Genomic DNA, 6,000 nt, shown 5'->3' with positions numbered 1-6,000 from the left:
TGCTCTCCCTGCTCTCCCTTCTCTACTTTCCTACATCTCCACCTAATAAACCTCTTTTATATATAAGATCTGTTGTATGTCTAATCATCATTATTTAATTTGTCCCATAACATTACAATTTGTTCACAGTTGGGAACGATTTTGTCAAAGACTGGATCAGGTGTGCAGTGGCACTGGTGGTGGTGACCCAAGAGAAGACTGTGAGCACAGCCTTTAAGCAGGGGAATCTCAGTTTAATGAGCTGAGCTTTTAGCATTAGACTCAGGAACTCTGCTGGTGGGGGGGGGGAGAATGGAGAAGACAAGGCTATCACCATATACACCAATAGCTGATATGCTTTAGCTATGGCTCATGCCCACGGAGCTCCATATAAGGGAAAGAGGATTGCTAACCTCAGTGGGAAAAGAAAAATAGAGAAGAAATCTTAGTGCTATTGAGATTTATCTGGTTAACCAAGAGGGTAACCATTGCCCATCGCTCAGGTCAACAAATAGGAGATTCCCCAGAAGCAGAGACAGCAGAGCGGCTGCCTTGGCCCGCCTAGGAAATGGTCCTAGAAGCTGTGGGGGTCCCTCCAAGTATTGGAAGCCCTGCCAGGGTCCAGCTTACCAGACCACTTGAAATACACCTGGGTGATATTGGCTGGGCAAAACAAAGATAGGCCACACGTGGTACACGAGGATGGTGGATGTTGCTCTGTCAAACCCATCCTTCCTGGGAGTTCTGGGTAAAACAAGTGGTTGTAGATCTCCACCAAGCCACTCACCCAGGGGCCAGGAAAACAGCTGGACTCTTCAGCCCCTGCTATTATGTTCTGAATCAGGAAAGCCTGATTAAGGACACCACTTTTAGATGTGCCGCCTGTGCTCAAGTAAACCCCAAAGAGGGAAGGAAGGAAGATTCTACAAGGAATCCAGGCTTGAGGAAATTGACCCGGGAGCACTGAGAGTTGGACTTTATTGAAGTCAGGCCTGTTGGTTTTGGCTATAAATATTTGCTGGTGTTTGTAGATACCTTCTTAGGATGGGTGAATGCCTACCCCACCCAAAAGAGACTGCTCCAGCAGTTACAAGGAAACTTCTTCAGGAAATAATTCCTAGGTTTGGACTGGCCCTAGCTTTGGGATCTGACAATAGTCCAGCCTTCATGGCCAAAGTGTCTCAAAATCTGGCAAAGGTATTAAATATAATTAGAAACTACATGGTGCTAGGATGACTAGAACACTTAAGATGACTCTGACCAAATTGGTTTTGGAAACTGAAGAAAATTGGGCCCACTTCCTCCCCTTTGCCCTGCCCTTCAAGGCCTGATGTATTCCTTACTGTCAGGGGCTGACTACTTTTGAAGTTATATTTGGAAGACCATCTTCCATCCTCCCCAAACTCTTGAGAGAGTCTTGAGGTACAAACATCTAATTACTCCCTTCTCAAATCCTCTCAGGCTTTTGCAGGAAGCGCATCAGGTTATTGACTAGACTGAAAAGAGAATCCTGTCATCTCCCCCATCTAAACCCACCCGTTAGTTTCAGCTGGGAGACTTTGTTCAGATGAAGAGGATACCTCTCTGGACTCTGAATCCTGCCAGGAAGGGACCTTAGCCTGTTATCCTCACCACCAGAAAAATGTGTGAAAGCACTAGTGTCAACCCTGAATTTGTCACTACCAATCAAAGGCTATTAAGAATGACTGTGCTGGCTGTGATTAGGTTAACACACAAACTAGAGTTATCTGTGGGAAGGGCACCTCGGTGGAGAAGATACCTCCATAAGATCAGGCTATAGGCTATGTTCTTGATTAGTTATTGATGGGGAAGAGCCCAGACCATTGTGGGTGGTGTCATCCCTGGGATGCGCTGGTCCTCTAAGAAAGCAGGTTGAACGAATCAATAAAGCAGCACTGCTTATGGCCTCTGCGTCAGCTCTTGCCTCTAGGCTACTGCCCTGCTGTTTGAGTTCCTGTCCTGAGTTGCTTTGATGTGAAAAGCAATACCGAAGTATAAACCAAATAAAACTTCTTCTCCTCCACTTGCTTTCTGTTCATGGTGTTTCACCACAGAAATAGAAACTTTAACCAAGACAGTGATGACAAGATGGACTTTGGACCCCTTAAAAACTGACCTGAAATCATTAACCCAGAACACTGTGTTCATCCTTTTCCCTTCTCTTTATATGGAGCCTATAACCTTCATTCCCTTATCTGGATTTAGGAATAATAGACACAGGGAAGGTGATAGCTAATCTGACAGATGAGCAGCTCCGGTTCTATGTACACACTTGTTCTTCTATGTCTACTTTGGTGTTTGGTTAAACTGTAAAGAATCCTATGTATAAAGGATGGTTGTAGGGACCTATCTTTTGAGAAGCACAAGAAATCCAGTTCTATTGATGCCCTGTGAATGAACCCCCACACTGTCAGGGGCCAAGGAATGGGGGAAAATTTCAGTTGTGCCAAATGGGGTTGTGAAACTGAAGCCTCCTGGAAGTGCAACTGTATACATGGAAAGAGGGTTTCCTCCTAAACCCCAGCAAGACTGACTGGATAGCATGGGAATGCCTAGTTCTATGGGACCCTGAAAGAGCCTGGGAAATAAGGTTCTAGTATGCTACCAAGATACCCAATGGATAAGTTTACCATTCAGGGGAGCCTCAGGTCCTCAGACCCAACAGAGACCGCCTACCCCATCCTGGGGGGAAAGACCAAACCTTGGCCAACAGATCCTCCCTTGATAATAGCCTCAATCTTCACTGGAAATACTCACACCTTAGTCCCCACCCAGCACTGGGGCTGTGAATCCTTCTATTTCTCTCCTCTTTATAAGGTTCACTATTTGCTTAATGACTCCCAGCTGGGAATCGGTCAGGATTGGTGGCTGTAGCTGAACCCTCAACCCCCTTACTATATAGTTACTATATAGGGATAGGGACCAAAGAGGGCCATCAATCCACCAACAAGTAAAACAACTGTAACTGGGAGAAGCCGAATAAGGTAACCTGGGAGACCTACGGGAGTTGGAACATGTCTGGTATCAAGGATTTTTTGACTGAAAGAGTCCTCCCTTTACTCTGATGCTGGCTACTCCCCTCTCTAGGTCAATTTTCTACTCTCCCAGTCAGTTATACTTACCCGCAACAATGCTCTATGGCTGTTAGGCCTCTAGGTGGGCATGTACAAACGGTTTAAATAAATGTGCCTCCACTAAGGCATTCCCAAACAGGCCCCTTTTATGGATCCCAGTGCGCACCCTGCCCTAAGTGTACTTATGGAATGGGAAGGAGAGAGAGCAAGTTTTAAAACGTGGACCTCAGGCTGCAACAGGAGTGAGCCATACCTATCTTCATTCTGCTCCAGGCTGGAGCCAGTATTGCAGGGACAACAGCCATAGGAACATCAACCCTCATGGTGGATGATTAGAGAATTAAGTAGCAGGTAGTGTTAAAAGAAGCAAAACTGACAGAGAACTTTGAGACTTTTTTAGATACATTTTTTTTCTAGCATTTTTCTCTTCACACAGATCCAGGAGTCCTAGATGTCCTCACCAACTTTCTTGGGCGAAGGGTCATCTGTGGGGGTAAAGACTAGGGGAAGTGAACTCCTCTGGACGTGTCTAGTACTGGTAACTAAGGACCCTACCTCTTGGCAAGCCTTGTACCTTGAAGCACATTGTCTTGGAGTTGGCTCTGGAGTCCCTGCATCCAGGAACAGGGACTGCTGTCCTGAGACTTCAGCCTTATTAAACTGGGCTCCTTAGGATAGGTCTTCCAAATGGTAAAGAGGCAAACTGCAAAACTCTTTGATCTTGGAGGGTATTTAAAGAAGACAGTCTCATGGCCTCAGCCTCTATGGCCCCCCTAAGGGCTACTGTGGAGAAGCCTAAGCTGTCTTTATAAGAGCAGGGTCAAAAGGAAAAGTAAGAGCATTCCTGGGCTAGTTCCATAGACTAGGGGGTGGGGCAGGATGGCAGCTTAGCTGGTCTATGGAAGACAAAACACCTGCCTATCCAGAGCTTCCAAACTTCTACCACAGAAAAAAAACAAAAACAAAAACAAAACAAAAAAAAAAAAACCAAAAAACTAAAAACCTCAGGGTAATTTAGAGTAAGACTCAATGAGTTGTAGCAAGAAGGAAGGCTGGAGAGGAGAGGGAAGGAAACAGCCTTGAGGAAGGCAGCCTCGTGGATTTAAGGGGGTCATCAAGAGGAATGGAAGATTCTCAAAGGGTAAAGAGGCCATTCTTTCCATTCCTTGCCTCTTGCTCCCTTCTAATCTCAGACCTTACATGTTCAAAGCTCCTCAAGACCCGATGCCTCGCCTCAATGAGCACTGATGCGAATCCAGTGGCTAATTCCTAAGGGCATAGGTCGGCAAATGTCCGCTGAGTTGTTAGTGTAGGCAGCAGAGAATGCTTGTGTATACAGACTCCTGAATCGGCCCTTGCTGGATTCAAGTGGGTCATTTGGAGGCCACTATGAGACTTGGAGTAGACTTAGGTCCGGGTTTCTGACCTCACAGACCTGGGCTTCACTAGGGGAATCCTGACACTATGTTTCATGTACCAGCATAACTTTGAAATGGGCTGGGAGTAACTTGTCTGGGTGACCAACTGGTCACACTCACTTCTCAGTGTACCCTTCCATGCTCTGGAGAGCCAGTGTCCAGCTCACGGGAAAATCTTGCTTCCCAAAAAATGCCCAAGTGGAACCCCCGATCTCCAGTGTGTTGTTGGCACCTTTGTCCTTGTTTGTTCTGCTCACACCTCGTCTGGGGCCCCTCTAGTTTGCGTTCTGATTCGGTCAGCACTAAATACCTTTGTCTTCTTGTCCATTAACTGCCTTCTACAGCCTCACCTGCCCTCCCCCACCCCCTACCCCACCCGGTCTGTCTTTCAGCACCTGCTCTATCTACTCCAGAGGTCTGTCATTGGCACTTCACAGGCAACATGGTGGGATTCTCACAGCAACTCTCAGGGGCCTTCTCCATTATCACAAAGCAGTGATGTGCTTAAGTCTCCTCAAGTGATGAGGGCTTATGGAAAGGATACAGACAGAAACAAGGAAATTCAGGAGGGAACCTTGGGGTACCCTAGGCACCATAACACTACCTCTGAGTCAGCCCTTTAGCTGTGCTGTCAGCACAGTCATCTCTTGGCCTTTAAACCCCACGGCCTGCCGTTTCCACTGGCCCTCTTGGGCTTTGCTTTGCTCCTCTTTTGGGTCTCAGTTTGCAACTTCCTAAGAGGGAGGATATGTTGGGGACTGTAGAGTAGATGCTCAGGCAAAGATACTCTGCTGGGTGACCTCGGAGTGGCTGCTGTATTCTGGGATGCTAGCTGCCTACTAGAAAATCTGTGTAACAAGGGTGGTGGTGTCACAGGGTACAAAGCATGGTGACCAGTGTCTAAGGGATGTCTGGTGCTGCCATCAGATTAGAGAAGACATCATCATGACTATAAGAAAAGGCTGCCCATAGGCTGAGGTGAAAAATGCAGGACCCAGGGCCAAAGCCTCCTTGAGGACTCATCAGCTCTGGTAGCAGGCACGGTCTGAAGCTCGTTTTGGTTGATCAGATCCCTAGCAGTGGCTACACTGGCTTCTCTGTGGGTGAAGGGCTCTCAAGACACCTTACTCTCTATTCTACCTCGTCTTTGGAGGGACAACATCTACATTACAAGCGTCCTGCATACCTCCAGCTTCCTTGGTTCTCATTCTCTCCACCACCCCAGTTCATGCTCTGTCCACCACCCCGGTTTTCACAGAGGAGATGATGAAGCAGCCTGCCCTCTGAGCTCTGTCCTGAGCACATAGCTGGCCAATGGCATTCACCTCCACCCCTCTCCTGCAGCATTTTGTCGATTTGTCTGCAAAAAAAAAGAGGTTGGAGTTAAGCCTAGTTTCTTCCGCCTTCTCTTAATTACTCTTTGACAAGTTGCCAGACAGGTGGGAGGGAGAAGAGCGTACAGCATTTCCACTGAAGACATGAGAATGTGAACCCCTAAGGGAGCAGGA

This window comes from Meriones unguiculatus, chromosome 5 (assembly GCF_030254825.1).
Source record: "Meriones unguiculatus strain TT.TT164.6M chromosome 5, Bangor_MerUng_6.1, whole genome shotgun sequence".
Lineage (NCBI taxonomy): Eukaryota > Metazoa > Chordata > Mammalia > Rodentia > Muridae > Meriones > Meriones unguiculatus.
This window is presented reverse-complemented; position numbering follows the sequence as displayed.